Source organism: Macaca nemestrina, chromosome 15, assembly GCF_043159975.1.
Source record: "Macaca nemestrina isolate mMacNem1 chromosome 15, mMacNem.hap1, whole genome shotgun sequence".
In the NCBI taxonomy this organism is placed as follows: Eukaryota; Metazoa; Chordata; class Mammalia; order Primates; family Cercopithecidae; genus Macaca; species Macaca nemestrina.
In genome coordinates this window covers 899,617-915,400 of record NC_092139.1, presented here as the reverse complement: position 1 = coordinate 915,400, position 15,784 = coordinate 899,617, and the positions used below count along the sequence as shown (strand labels likewise).

The 15,784-nt window shown below is 56.6% G+C and overlaps 1 protein-coding gene across 5 annotated transcripts in view; it reads right to left on the bottom strand.

Moving 5' to 3' along the window:
- The window catches only part of LOC105470472 (zinc finger and BTB domain containing 46), a 92,171-nt gene extending 79,310 nt beyond the window's left edge, over positions 1–12,861 (bottom strand). Inside the window, exon 1 of one of the 5 annotated variants that reach the window (XM_011722496.3) lies at positions 12,582–12,861. The gene's annotated coding sequence lies outside the window, so the exon portion shown is untranslated. Of the gene's footprint in view, positions 1–7,813; positions 7,998–11,151; positions 11,212–11,292; positions 11,315–11,690; positions 11,859–12,581 lie in introns of those variants that run through there. The other 4 variants (XM_071079027.1, XM_071079031.1, XM_011722497.2 and 1 more) reach the window with 4 other exon arrangements.
- Positions 12,862–15,784: the final 2,923 nt, after the last annotated feature.

Here is a 15,784-nt window from a genome sequence, read left to right as displayed (position 1 = left end):
GTGATCCGCCTGTCTCGGCTTCCCAAAGTGCTGGGATTACAGGCATGAGCCACCGCGCCCGGCCTTTTTTAATTTTTTTTTTTTGAGACGGAGTGCCCAGAGCTGGAGTGCAGTGGTGCAATCTTGGCTCACTGCAAGCTCTGCCTGCCGGGTTCACGCCACTCTCCCACCTCAGCCTCCTGAGTAGCTGGGACTACAGACACCCGTCACCACACCCAGCTAATTTTGGTTTTTTTTTTGTATTTTTAGTACAGACGGAGTTTCACTGTGTTAGCCAGGATAGTCTCAATCTCCTGACCTTGTGATCTGCCCGCCTCAGCCTACCAAAGTGCTAGGATTACAGGCGTGAGACACCGTGCCTAGCCAACGTAAACAGGCACGCTTTTTAAGAAGTATATTATTATTATTATTCGAGACGGAGTTTTGCTCGTTGCCCAAGCTGGAGTGCAGTGGTGCAATCTCGGCTCACACGATCTCTGCCTCCTGGGTTCAAGCGATTCTCCTGCCTCAGCCTCCCTAGTAGATGGATTACAGGCATGCGCCACCATGCCCAGCTAATTTTGTATTTTTTGGTAGAGACGGGGTTTGCCATGTTGGTCAGGCTGATCTCGAACTCCCGACCTCAGGTGATCTGCCCACCTGGGCCTCCCAAAGTGCTAGGATTACAGGCGTGAGCCACTGCGCCCGGCCTATTATTTTTTTAGATGGAGCCTCACACTGTTGCCCAGGCTGGAGTGCCATGGCACGATCTTGGCTCACTGCAACCTCTGCTTCCCCGGTTCAAGCAATTCTCCTGCCTGCTGCCTGAGCCTCCCAAATAGCTGGGACTATAGGTGTCTGCCACCATGCATGGCTAATTTTTTTTTTTTTTTTTTTAGATGGAGTTTTGCTCTTGTCCCCCAGGCTGGAGTGCAATGGTGCGATCTTGGCTTACTGCAGCCTCCGCCTCCCGGGTTCAAGATATTCTCCTGCCTCAGCCTGCCAAATAGCTGTGATTACAGGCACGCGCCACCACGCCCAGCTAATTTTTGTATTTTTAGTAGAGATGGGTTTCACCATGTTGGCCAGGATGATCTCAATCTCTTGACCTCGTGATCCACCTCAGCCTCCCTAAGTATTACAGGCGTGAGCCACTGTGCCCGGCCTTTTATTATTATTATTATTATTATTTTTAAGTAGAGATGGGGCTTCACTATGTTGGCCAAGCTGGTCTCAAACTCCTGACCTCAGGTGATCCACCCACCTCGGCCTCCCAAAGTGCTGGGATTACAGGCCTGAGTCACTGTGCCTGGCCATTATATTACTGTTATTATTTTTCATTTTAGAAAAGGTCTTGCTGTGTTGCCCAGGATGGCCTTAAACTCCTGGGCTCAAACGATCCACCTGCTTTTTTTTTTTTTTTTTTTCTGAAACAGAGTTTCCCTCTTGTCACCCAGGCTGGAGTGCAATGGCGTGATCTCGGCTCACTGCAACCTCCGCCTCCCAAGTTCAAGTGATTCTCCTGCCTCAGCCTCCTGAGTAGCTGGGATTACAGGTGTGTGCCACCACACCCAGCTAATTTTTGGGTTTTTTTTTGTATTTTTAGTAGAAATGGGGTTTCACCATGTCGGCCAGGCTAGTCTCGAACTCCTGACCTCAGGTGATCCACCCGCCTCGGCCTCCCAAAGTGCTGGGATTGCAGGCGTGAGCCACCATGCCTGGGCCAGGCTCGCTTTTAATAATGTGATGCTAACCAGAAATACTTAAAGTACAGAGTGACATTAACCTGAAATGTTTCATTCACTTTGGACAAAAACAACAGCCACTGTTTAGGAAGCACCGAGGCAGTTTTAAATATCCTGACTCCCTTAGTTTCCCTTCAGAAATAAAAACCTTTGTAGGGCCGGGCACGGTGGCTCAAGCCTGTAATCCCAGCACTTTGGGAGGCCGAGACGGGCGGATCACGAGGTCAGGAGATCGAGACCATCCTGGCTAACACAGTGAAACCCCGTCTCTACTAAAAATACAAAAACTTAGCCGGGCGAGGTGGCGGGCGCCTGTAGTCCCAGCTACTCGGGAGGCTGAGGCAGGAGAATGGCGTGAACCCGGGAGGCGGAGCTTGCAGTGAGCTGAGATCCGGCCACTGCACTCCAGCCTGGGTGACAGAGCAAGACTCCGTCTCAAAAAAAAAAAAAAAAAAAAAAAAAAACCTTTGTGATATCACTAACAATTCTCAGAGCGCAAGGCTGTCCCACAGCCTGCCCCAAGCACTTACTCACCAGGAAAACCAGCCAGTCACTCAGCACACTGCGAGAACTTACACCTTTAACTTCCTCTATCTAAGAAGCTTTTTGCAGGAAAAATTACCATCTGTGCTTTTACTCAATAGTGAGTTCTTACCGTTAACATTTTAGAAACATGAACACAGCCCTGATCAAGCGAAACTGGAACTGATACACTCCTGAAACAGGCAGAAAATCGAAACACACTTGCAACGCCAGCCAGCAAAGCTGCACTCACAGTGTCAGAGGACTGGAGGTGGCTGGGAGAACCAGGAATAAATGACGGGGCACATGTCCAGCCTTCCTGAGTTCAAGCGCCCTGAATTAACCCAGCAGCACACCCATGGGGGAGATGGGCACTTCTGTGTGTGACACGGGCCCCCCGTGAGAAAAGCCTGGGGTGCTCTCCCTATAGCTGACACGTGTACATGCATGCAAAACCCAGCCCTGGGACTGAGGGGCTCTAGGCCCCAACAGAGGAGCACAGGAGGCCTGTTCCATTTCAGTACAACGGGTTCTGTGATTGGCCAAGGCTGGGCTCAGTCCTACACCAGACTGACAGCTTCCTCACCCTCCCACGCTTGAGTTTGAAGACATGTCCACAGGAAGATGCACCATCAGTGAACGGCTGCTGTTAGGAGAAACAGGAACAGCACCGACCACACGGCGAGCGCGGGACACGGCCAACGCGGTGAGCACAAAAACACAAGAGAGTGCTAGTGGAGCCTATGGTGAGTCTCGGAATTCCAGACCACGGGCCAGGCGTGCTATGGCTCACACCTATCATCCCAGCACTTTGGGAGGGTGAGGCACGATGAATGCTTGAGTCCAGGAGTTTGAGACCAGCCTGGGCAACACAGTGAGACCCTGTCAGTACAAAACATGTTTTTAAAGTGGAAACAAAAGGTTGGGCGCAGTGGCACACGCCTGTCACCCCAGCACTTTGGGCTGAGGCAGGTGGACCATTTAAGCTCAGGAGTTCAAGACCAGCCTGGGCAACATGGACAAACCCATCTCTACTATTCAAGACCAGCGTAGGCAACATGGACAAACCCTGTCTCTACTAAAACTTACAAAAAAAAAAAAAATCAGCTGGGTGTGGTGGCGTGCACCTGTGATCCCAGTTACTCGGGAGGCTGAGGCAGCAAGAGAATCACTTGAACCCGAGAGAAAGTTGCAGTGAGTCGAGACTGCACCACTGCACTCCAGCCTGAGCGACAGAGTGAGGCTCCATCTCAAAAAATAAGTAAGTGAAATAAAAATAAAAATGGGAACAAAAGGCCAGGCACAGTGGCTCACGCCTGTCATCGCGGTACTTTGGGGATTCGAGGTGAGCAGATGAGGGTGCACTTGCGCTTAGGAGTTCAAGACCAGAGTGGGCAACATGGCAAAACCTGGTCTCTACTAAAAAAAATACAAAAATTAGCAGAGTGTGGTGGCACACACCTATAATCCTAGCTACTCAGGAGGCTGAGGCACAAAAATCACTTAGCCAGGTGTGGTGGTGCGTGCTTGTAGTCCCAGGTACTCAGGAGGCAGAGGTGGCAGGATCGTTTGAGCCCAGGTCAAGGCTACAGTGAGCCATGATTGTGCCACTGCACTCCAGCCTGGGTAACAGAGTGAGACCCCTTCTCAAAAAAAAAAATTAAATTCAGACCAGAAAAAAAGACAATATCCACTGTCACATCACACTGCATCCCTGACCACACACTTCCCAGAACAAGTTTTCTCATTGTGCTATCTTCCAGTTCCTTTTCCTCCGTCCTGGTTCCTATCCTGACCTTTGTCCTCTAGGAACCGCGCGCGTGTGAGTGTGTGTGTGTGTGTGTGTGTGTGTGTGTGCGCGCGCGCGCGCGCGCGCGCGCTCTGGGACGGCTCCATTTTCTGTTTGTAAAAGGAGATGTAAACCGTGGAATGGGCTCCCCACAGGACTAACGTAAATGACCAGATTACATTTGAGAAGTGGAAATTTTGAGTGCGGAGAGGAGGCTGTAGGCGACTCAAGACTTCTTTTTTTTAAGACAGAGTCTTGCTCTGTCGCCCAGGCTGGAGTGCAGTGGTGTGATTTCGGCTCACTGCAAGCTCCGCCTCCCAGATTCACGCCATTCTCCTGCCTCAGCCTCCCAAGTAGCTAGGACTACAGGCACCCACCACCATGCCCAGCTAACTTTTTGTATTTTTAGTATAGACAGGCTTTCGCTATACTAGCCAGGATGGTCTCAAACTCTTGACCTCGTGATCCTCCCGCCTCAGCCTCCCTGAGTGCTGGGATGACAGGTGTGAGCCACCGCAGTGTTGGGATGACAGGCGTGAGCCATCATGGTGCTGGGATGACAGGCTGAGCCACTGCGGTGCTGGGATGACAGGTTGAGTCACCGTGGTGTTGGGATCACAGGCTCAGCCACTGCACCAGGCCAACTCAAGGCTTCTTTAGAGACCAGAGGCTCAGAGCAGGGTCACAAGCCAAAGTGCTCTGTTTCCTTGAATGGGTAACAAGCAGACATGTCCCACCTAAGCATCAGGACCACCTTAGAGGTTCAGTGCCTCTGATCTGCAACTGAACCAGGCCGGTCTCCCTGAAGCATGGGAGATCCTGAGTATTGTGGGTCTGCAGATTCCACCCTGAAATCGGAGGAGGAAGAAATGGGGCTGGACCTGGACAAACAAGAGCCTTCTTCAGCCAATGTGTTCTCTGCCCCTAACGGAGCCAGATAATCTATTTCTTTCGAAAATGCCTAAGCTGGCTTTGAACTTGCCAAATAAAAGGATATTGCCATTCACCAGATTCAGTAATTTAAATGGGATGGAAAGAGATACCCACTTTTTTCAACTAGGGCCACACCGAGACAAGAAAGACTACAGACCATATTGTCTTTAAAGCTCATTTAGCAAGTGTCAGATAAACTTACTTGGTGGTTGCCACACAGGCCCTGAATCATGCCCTTTTCCCTGAGCTCAGGGTCTGTGGGACAACTCAGTGGTTCTAATCCCACTCAAAATTTCATGTGGCCAAGGAACACTTACCACCTTCCCCCACCCCGTTCTTCTGGGTGCTCCAAGAGGTGATGTTTCAATCGCTGCACCCCCATCTCACTATCATCCAACCCTCTCTCCCCCATCTTCCCATCACTGCACCCCCATCTCACCCTCCTGGCTGGGTGCGGTGGCTCACACCTGTAATCCTGGCACTGTGGGAGGCCGAGACAGGGGGATCACTTGAGGTCAGGCAAGACCAGCCTGGCCAACATGATGAAACCCGTCTCTACTAAAAATACAAAAATTAGCTGGGCATGGTGGCAGGTGCCCATAATCCCAGCTTCTAGGGAGGCTGAGGCAGGAGATTCTCTTGAACCTGGGAGGCGGAGGTTGCAGTGAGCCGAGATCTAGTCACTGTACTCCAGCCTGGGGGACAGAACAAGACTCCATCTCAAAAAAAAAACAAAAAAAACAAAAAAAAACCCTTCCTCCCACCCACCATCTCACTACCATTGAACGCCTCCCTGCCCCCCTTCCCAGGGCCAGTTGTCCCCACTCTGCACAAACAGCCCTGGGCGCTTTGTGTCAACAATTCTGTTTTCTGGTTCTGTCCCTGCACTCGCTGTTCCTCCAACCAGAACGGCCTTGCTCCACTTCTCAGCCTCTGCCAAGCAGCTGGCTATGGCCACTGAGTGGATTATGAGTATGTTTCTAGAAAGCCTGTGTGTCTGGATGTGCCCCTCTACAACCCAGAAATCAACAACCAGGCCTTCGAGTTTCTTCATAACTCAGAAGCTCCTAATTAATCTCTGTGACTTTTTGTGGGATTCTCTCAGGGAAGTCAGTTAGGAAAGCAGTGAATCAACACTGCAGACAGGTAACGCTTAGCCTGGGCCGAGTTCTTCTGTTGCCCAATTCAGAGCCATAGTTTTGCTCCCCATGCCCCAGCAGATATGCAAAGCCTCCGTCCGTCCGGCAGGTGACCCACACTAAGAAGACTTGCCCAGAGTAACATGGGCCACGTGGGCCAGGTGTGTCCACCTCTCCCAAAGGCAGCTGTTAACACCTGGAGTTCCTAAACCCTCTGCACGTAGCCCAAGGCACAGTGGTGCCCTTCTCCACATCTCCACAGAGGAGCACCTACGCAGGCCTCGTGTGCAGCAATATGCCAGAGTACGGGAAGACTTTCTGTGCAAGAGGCTTCATTTTCTTCATTTTCTTCAGAGTGTTTGGAAGGAAGAGACGATGTGATGCATTTTTTTTTTTTTTTTTTTGAGACGGAGTCTCGCTGTGTCTCCCAGGCTAGAGTGCAGTGGCGTGATCTCGGCTCACTGCAAGCTCCGCCTCCCGGGTTCACGCCATTCTCCCGCCTCAGCCTCCCAAGTAGCTGAGACTACAGGCGCCCGCCACCACGCCCGGCTAGTTTTTTGTGTTTTTAGTAGAGACGGGGTTTCACCTTGTTAGCCAGGATAGTCTCGATCTCCTGACCTCGTGATCCACCCGCCTCGGCCTCCCAAAGTGCTGGGATTACAGGCTTGAGCCACCGCGCCCGGCTATGTGATGCATTTTTATAAACGAAAATGTTTTACAAACAAAAAAGTATCTGTATGTCCCGCGCAAGTAGCAATGCTGCCTGACTTTCAGAAAAATGAAAACATTTTTCGAAACTGTGTGTGTGTGATTGTTCACACACATATGTGGCTCTTTTCCATTTTGGGGGAAACTAAGAAGGACTGAGGCGCTAGTAAGTCAGAGATGCTCAAAGAGAAACCAAGAGGAGCCCGAGGGCGACACGTGGGCGGGCAATGACAGGGCCAAACAAGAAATGCTTCGGCTGGGCGTGGTGGCTCACGCCTGTAATCCCAGCACGTTGGGAGGCTGAGGCAGGCAGATCACAAGGTCCGGAGATAGAGACCATCCTGGCTAACACGGTGAAACCCCATCTCTACTAGAAAAAAATACAAAAAGTTAGCCGGGCGTGGTGGCTGGCGGCTGTAGTCCCAGCTACTCGGGAGGCTGAGGCAGGAGAATGGCGTGAACCCAGGAGGCGGAGCTTGCAATGAGCCGAGATCGCACCACTGCACTCCAGCCTGGGCGACACAGCGAGATTCCATCTCAAAAAAAGAAAAAAAAAAAAGTTCACGGGTGACTTTTCCAAAAAGACAGCGAGTGTCCTTGGGAAGGCACTGTGTGTGCTGAACCAAGTCTTCAGAAGGTACAACGTGAAACTCAACCGCTCCTCATGCCTACCCCCACAGCTGACCAGCTCCCAAAAGCTGCCTCCTACGGTGGCCCTGCCCTCCGGCCAGCAATCCGCTCTCCGAGAAGCAGGGGTTGGAATATGACTCGCTCCACCAGGACTGCACGGCTGCCAGCTCTGGAACCGTGGGGGCGGATCTCCAAGTGGACCCCCTTCCCTCGAGTCACCTTTGGGCTCCGGTGCCACTCCCCACAGCAGTCTAGGAACCCTCCTCCCAGCCTTGGGCCGTTTCTTACCAGCCTCTGCCACCACACTGGGCCACATCAGTGGTTTCTGTGTGCCCTCAACCCATCTCTGTGGGAACTTTGTTACCAACCTGGCCCAAAGTCTGGTCCATGGAAGGCCCTCAGTAACACCAAAGAGCTGTCATGAAAACGAAACCCCACGTGTCTCCAGTAAGACTCAAAAGCACATCTGTCAAAACACAAAAGATCTGCAAATGCTTTTGAAAAATACACTAATGTTTCTCAACTTTCTATTCTAAAATACCTATGGTAACAAATTTTTTTTTTTTTTTTTAGACGGAGTCTTGCTCTGTCGCCCAGGCTGGAGTGTAGTGGTGCAATCTCAGCTCACTGCAAGCTCCACCTCCTGGGTTCGCACCATTCTCCTGCCTCAGCCTCCCAAGTAGCTGGGACTACAGGCGCCCACCACCACGCCCAGCTAATTTTTTTACTTTTTTAGTAGAGACGGGGTTTCATCACGTTAGCCAGGATGGTCTCGATCTCCAGACCTCGTGATCCGCCCGCCTCGGCCTCCCAAAGTGCTGGGATTACAGGCATGAGCCACCGCGCCCGGCCTGTGGTAGCAAATTTTTAATCCAGATGTTTAGAAGCATTTAATAATTTCAAATTGTAAATTAGAGTAAAATGACACTGCTGATACTCAACTATGCAACAGAACTATTCAACTGTTCAACAGAAAACTTTGCATAAATCATACTTAGGTCAAATTTCACTGGTTTCACTTGTTTTTATGTTTTAACAGGACAATGTTTATTTGTTTTTTTATTACTTAATTTTATTGTTTTAGAGACAAGGTCTTGCTCTGTTGCCCAGGCTGGAGTCCAGTGGCACAATCATAGTTCATTACGGCCTCAAACTCCTGGCCTCAAGCGACCCGCCCGCCTCAGCCTCCCAAAGCACTGGGATTACAGGCGTGAGCCACCACGTCCAGCCTCAGAACCACTTTTAGTTAAAAAACATCCTTTCTCTTTTCCATCTATAAACAACACCATTGGAACCCTTTGTCATCACCAGCAAACCAGAACACCAAGCCTGGGTCTGTCTATGTGAGGCACTCAAAGTGTTTAAGTGATAACAGTAGAAAAGCAGGAAAATCCCTCCCACAGACCCCATGGCCTAAGACCCCAGCACTGCAAAAGTTCACAGCCATGCCGGAGCCATGGCAGAGGGCAGGAGGACCATAGTCAGGATAAGACAGCCACATCTCAAAGCTCTGAATAAGTCTGTGGCCTTAATAGAGATTTTTAATCAAACATTTATTCTTAGGAGTCAGGCCATTCAAGCAAACTTAGCAGCAACAAGATGAATTTTTCCCCCAGGGGAGGGGACAGATTCAAAGGATAATTTTTTTTTTTTTTTTTTAAATCTGCTAGAAAAACCAGTGGAGGTAAGTATCAGCCATCACTCAAGGTCACTCATGAGACTTCCAGGTAAAATCCGCAAAGTCCAGGGAGAAGCAGCAGCCTGAATTTTTACAAGAATGATACTTGGGCAAGAACATGAAGTCCCCGGGAGAGGGAACGTAACATGGCAGACACCGCAACACTGGGTGTGGGGATGGGAAGGGGCAATGGCTTCCAGACCTTTCCTCTCACTTTAACTCAGCACTGGAGCGGGCACCTGGGCACCAGTCACGGCAATGGGAGGAACTAGTTCCAGTTCTCGGGCTGTGATGCCGTCTAGGCACCGTGCACGAAGTGGGTCTCCTGGGCTCTGAGAGGCCAGGCTAAGACCTCTGATGGAGAACACAGCACTGGAGCTGCACCGCTGTCCCAGAAACACAGGCCACAGGGACAGAGTGGCCCAATTTCCCTTAATTTAAAAACCCCACGTCAAGGCAGTGTTGGAAAGTTCACTCTGCTAAAATTTAATTCAGTGTTTGTAAACACGTCTGACAACAACTGTGTACCCTCCACAGCATTTTCTCTAAATCCTTGGAGCAGTTTCACCGTTCACAGTGGTTACCTCCTGACCTCTGTGACCACCAGGCGCTGGGAAGGGACGGAGAGCGCAGGGCACTGGGTCAGCCTGGCCCTGGCGGAACTGACCTGGTAACAGTCCACCCAACCCTAACATCGGAAACAGGAGTGGAGCTCAGGTCTGAGCACAGAATGACTCATCTTCACACGAAACAGCTAAACCCGAACAGAAATCGCCTCATCTAAGCAAAAAGAAACTCACGTTCAGGATAATGCTGTCAGTGAGAGGCTTAATTAAATGCTTGTCCCCAGGCTGGCCTGAAGGCAAGGTGGAATTTTGGATTTCTGAACACCGCAAAGTGAGTGCATTCCACCCCCCCGCCCCCCCTCGCCAAGGAGAAATCCGACAGTAACTCCCCACCCCTCTTCCTTCAGTTACGGAGTTGAAGATGTCTAGCTTTTTGGGGGGCACGGTGTGTAAGTTCCCATCTGAATTTGCAGTAACTTGTGCCCAAGTACTCCCCCCACTCCTCAGTCCTTTCTGCAGTAGTAACCAGGCTGAGGTGCCCAAACGTGTCAGTTGGAAACACGTAAAACGCACCGAGCAGAAAGGTTCTACTCTGATAAATACCGTGGCTGGCTTCATTATTCATGTGAAAAAACCCTTCTATACATTTCCTTTTGATGAACAAACTATTTTCCACTCTTGTAGAGTGAAATAGTGCCTTGCAGAGGCAGCGTGAGTGCCAGCAGCAGAGATGTATCCAGTCTGTTACCCAAACGGGAAGTTAGCTCTGATAATAGAGCCAATAAGAAAGATTCTACAATCGATACAATTAAAATGCCCGTGAGTTCGCGGCGCACAGGTGTCTGCGCCCAGGCCGTGCGCTAAACACGTTTCTAATTAGCATTTCTTTAAACAATGCTGATCACAGTCTTGCCACCGTAATCCACTCCAAATGCATCGCTGAGATTGCAGCACGGAAAGCGAGAGGAAATTCGCTGCGAATCTCAGTCAAACTTTCTTTTGTTTATATTTCTTCGCTGTCAGAAAATATCTGTTCTTCGCCCCATCTGGTCTGTACCCTGGCTCCTCGATCCAGCCCTATTGTGTGCGCTTAGTTAAACCTACGAACAGTGAATCTGTCAGTGGGGCCAGGGGAACCCCAACTAGCCGGAGCCCTCCCTCTGGCGCAGAGAATTCCCCGTTTGCCTTCGGGATTGAGTTGTCAGACACCGGCTCGCGCTCCCCCGCGAAACTGACATGTCTATTTACAGAGAAACAAAGACGCGGCTCGCTGCGGACCCCGCTCCCTCCGCGCGCCCCGTCCGCCCCGCGCGCCCCGCGCCCTCCGCGCCCCTCACCGCCCCGCCCCGAGGCCCCTGCGCCCCGGTTCGGCCGGCGATTAACATGGAGACCAGGCCGGCGCCCGGCGTCCGGGGAGACAATGACCCCCGGCCCCAGGACGCCGGGACCCGCCCGCGCCCACCTCCCGCAGTTCCGACTCTTGGCAAACTCGGCGCGGGCGGCTCCGGGTGCGGCTGGGCTGCGCCGGCTGGGGGCGCGGGCGGGGGGCGCCAGGACGCCCCCGGGCTGCCTCGGGGCCAGGCGTTGACGCAGCAGAAATTACCAGCTGGAAAATTCCCCTCTCGGAGGTGCCGGGGAGGGAGCGCGGCGGCAGCGGGAGGTGCCGGAGGCCGAGGGGCCGGGGCAGCCCCGCCGCCTCCGCGCGCAGCCCCGCGAGGAACCCGCGCCGCCCCCGCGCGCCCCGCCCCGCGCCGCCAGCCTGGGGGGTACCCGCGGGGGCCGGGCCGGGGTCTCCGCCGCCGCCCCCGGAGCCCGCGCCGCAGCCGGGCGCGCCGATGGCCCCGGGAGGGCGCCCCCGCGGGGCGGGGCGTGGCGGGGCGGCCGGCGGCGGGGGCGCGCCCGGGCTCGCAGCAGCCCCGGCTCCCTGCTCCCGGCTCCCCGCCCGGCCCCCGCCGCGATGCGCCCGCCCGGCCGCGCGGACAATGAGCCGGCGCCGCTTACCTGTGACCCCATGGGGCGCGGACGAGGGCGGGCGCCGCGGCCGCCGGGCCGGCGCCGGTGATCGCCGCCGCCGCCGGGCGGGCGCTGCGTCCGGGCGGGTCCGAGCTGCGCGCTCGCCGGGGCTGCTCGGTCCGTCAGTCCGTCCGTCGGTCCGTCAGGCCGGCGCGCGCCCCCGCGCCCGCTCCAACCCCGCGGCCCCCGCCGCCCGCGCGCGCGCGCGCCCCGCCCGCGGACCCTGACCCCGCCCCCCGGCGCGCGCCCGGCCGCCGCTGATTGGCCCGCGCCGCGCCCCGGCCGCGGCCACCGCCCCGGGCCCCGCCCACGCCGGCCCGGCCGCCGGCCCCGCCCCTCGCTCGGCCCCGGGCGCCGCGCCGCGGGGTCGCAGGGGGCCGCGCCGGGGGTCCGTTCTCCCCCCCGCGGGCGGCCGGACAGCGGAAGTGCGGGCTGGAGCTCGCTGGGCATTGTGGGAAGCCCCCTCCCCTGGGCTGGCGGGGGGCTGGGGCGGCGCGGCGCGGGGGTCCCCCTGGTCCCGGCTGCGCCCTTGCCCCGCGGGCGCGGAGCAGCCTGGAAACCATCCCACGGGAGCGGCGACCCCGGCGAGGGCACCCAATCCCTTCCCGGGCCGCGCACCGGGCCCTGCCCACGCGCAGGTTCCTCGGGGGCGCGCGGGTGCCCGGGTCACGGGCCGTCCCCGCGCCCGACGCACCGTTGCGCTGCGCGCGTCTCGCAAACTTGGCGACTCCCTCAGCCCAGCCGGGCATCTCCGCGGGCCGCTTGCGGTGCGGAAAAGGCGCCCCCAAGGAAGGCTGCCCGGGGCGCGGGGTCCGGAAGGGCCTGGGCACCGCGCGCGCCCAACCTCGGGGGCCTCGGCGCACCGGGAGATCAGCGCACCTCGGGCACGGGCGTCGTGGGGGTGCCCGCCAGTGGGGCTCGCTTTTGGCTGACTAGGGACACCGGCGGCAGCGCGTGGGTCCCTCCCGTCGTGTCGTCTGCCTCACGGGGACGAAGGGCTCCGGGAGGGGAAGGGAACCAGCGGCCCGGGCCTCGCCCCAGCCCCGTGTGCAGCCCCGACCCGAGCGGCCCGGGACGCGTCTCCACCACTGGGCGCCCGGACCCTGTGCGTCGCTTCTCGCCTCCGCGTCCTCAGCCCTCGGGCGGGTGGAGTGGGAAGCGCGGCCCCGCATTCCTGGCCGGCCTGCGCGGGGGTAAAGGCCACCTCGCTTCCTCTCCCCGGGCGCGGCGGCGGGAAGGGAGGTGAGCCTGTGGCCGGCAGCCGCGCGAGGGAGTCGAGCCCGACCGGGCCAACCAATGGGGAGGCGCCCGGGCCGTCCAGCCTGCCTCCCTGCGGGCCCAGCGCGGCGGATTCCTCGGGAGGTGGGAGGCGGCGGCCCTATGGATGCTTTCAAATCAGGATGTGTGAGGCGCATTCAGGAGCGGCGGTGGGAGGCGGCTGAGGGCTCTCCATGAGTGAGCAAAGGCGAGCGAGGTCTGGCTGCTGGGACCGACGCCTGGGACACTCCCTTAACTGCCGTCGCGGGCGCCTGGAAATGGCTGTGCGGACAACCCCTTCCCATCCCCTCGCCAAGGTCGCCGGGATGGCACTGCGGCCCAGGAAGCCTCGTCCCCGGCCTACCTCGCGCAACACCCTTTCGGTGGCACCGCCTGCTCTGGTCTGAAACAGCAGGCCCAGCGTCACCGACCTTCGGGAGGTGGGGGCTGAGCACACCACCCTGAGAAGAGGCAGCTTCCAGGAGGGTCTGGCAGGTCACATGCCTCCCCTTTGGAGGGAACAGAGGGCACTGCTTGCAGCAGCCCCCACCTGCCCACCCAGAGCCCAGTAGTACCCCATGGAGGAAAGGAGGCCTGGGGAGACAGGAGAGCTCGGGCCCACCCAGCCAAAGTAAGGAGGACCAGAGCCCCGATGCCTGCCCCAGGGGCCTCCCGCAGAGCCTGCCCATGAGTCTCTCCCAAGATGTCTGGATCTCCCTAGACAGCCTCCAAGGAGAGCAGTGTTAATGGTTTGCCATGTCCGTTGTCCATGCAGGGATGGAGAGCAGCAGCACCTGCCTGGCGGAACACACAGTGACACTCAGTCATTGCTTAGGAGGCCTGCCCGTAAAAACCAAGCCTTGATCTCACCACGACCAAGGCCAACCCCACTGCCAGGTTAGGGCTGCCTATCTTGGTAGAAACTTTCTGAGTTCTAGAATGAGCCGGGCAGATGAGGCTCTGGGCCCTCTCTCACCTGGGAGTCCCACTCCTCCTTCCTACCCCGTCAGCAACCCTGCCAGTGATGGGGGACAGAGAGACTCCTGACTTCTGCTCCAAGAACCAATGGAAGGTCAAGCAGCCCGGAGATGAAGCCAGTATGTCACAAAGGAAGAACCAAGACCAGTCTCAGAGCCAGCATCCTGGTTAAGTCCTGCCTAAAGCCCACCCTACCTGCAGACCGTTATTCCAAGAGCTAATAAACCCCATTACTATTTAAAAGAAAAACAAACGAATAAAAACCAGCAGCAGCAGCAACTGCGGCCTCTCAGCCGAACTGATAGAAGGAGGAGGGTGGAGTAGCTGGGCTCCTACAGCCACTGGGTGTGTCTGCTCCAATGGGCGTGCTGGCCCCGTGGCCCCAGAAACCTCAGGTTTGTTGGAGCCCAGCATCTGCTGAGCTGCTGCTGGGATTAGACATGAGACGGGGATGCCACGCTGGGCCGTAGTGCCCCCTCTCTTCCCGGGACCCGGGACACTTGTGCAGGTGATGCGTGCCAGGCCTGGGGTCCACAGACGCAAGAAAGGATCTGCTGCCTGGCAGCCGGCTGGGAGGCAGCTCTGGGAACAGAGGATGTGAAGTGTGGCCTCAGCAGTGTTGGGATCAGGGCTGGGAGGCCAACACATGGGTGTCTGGGAGGGTCCCGAGGGTGGGGTCTCTGAGGGTGACATGATGAACTGGACATAGTCCCTGACCTCGCCAAGTGAACAAATGGTCAGGTCTCTGTAGGGCACACTTGTCCACGCTGCATGAGGTGGTCATTCCTGAAAGTCACCCCCAGCCATCTGGGTGAGCATGTTGGGAGCCTGTCCAAGGGACCCTGAGGCCTATGAGGGATGAGCAGCAGCAGACCAGGAGTTCTGGAGGATGGGGGGCTCAGGGCAAGGTGCAGAGGCTGGGCAGCCCCACGGATGTACCTGCTAAGGGACATGCCCCCCGCAAACCCCTGGAACAAATCAACCAGAGACACAAATGGAGAGCCATCTGGCTGGCAGGGCCCCCGGAGGGTCCTGGCACAGCCTCGTGCTATGGCCTCTCCGCAGACCTGTGTTCACAGACTCCCTGCACCACTTACCCTGCCAGCCGGCCACCTACCCTCCACCCTCACTGTGTGGCTTCTAGGGGCCGGGGGTCTGGGAGGGGACAAGCCCCATTCCAGGTGCTCTGACCCACCAAGAGAGTGGGGACCTGCCTCTCATCCTCAGGAAGGATGACCTGGGAGGAGCTTTGGGAAAGAAAATTGCCGAGGAGGAACAGATACCCCTTCCTGTCTATGTCCCCCAGAGCAACAGACACCCCTTCCTGTCTGTATCCCCCCGAGCAACAGACACCCCTTCCTGTCTGTGTCCCCCCGAGCAACAGACACCCCTTCCTGTCTGGGTGCCCCCAATCAGCTCCCCAACCTTGCCAGGGCCTTTACCGCCACCCCGTCTTCTCCCAAGGAGGCATTTCCTTGTCCACCCCCAGCTGGGATTTCTATGGTTGTCTTTGTCTCAGTCACTGGTCAGGGAACCTGCCTGTTTATTCACCAGCCAGTGATGTTACTCAGTCGTCCCCATGGCAACAGCCCTGGGAGTCCTGCCCCCTCCCAGGGAACTGCCCAGAACCTGTCCCTGCCCTCTCCAGGCCTCTGCTGGGAGCCCAGACAGAGGGAGAGGCAGAGGGCAGGGCGGGGACAGAGGCCCGCCGCCCGCCTGAGGATGCTGGGGCTGTCCAGGGAGCCGCCCACCGCACGTCATCCTGGGTCCTGTGGGTGGGCTGGAGGCCGGCCGTGGGCGCAGCAGAGCCCCACCCACGGGCTGGGGGAGGTGGCCTGGTCAAGGCT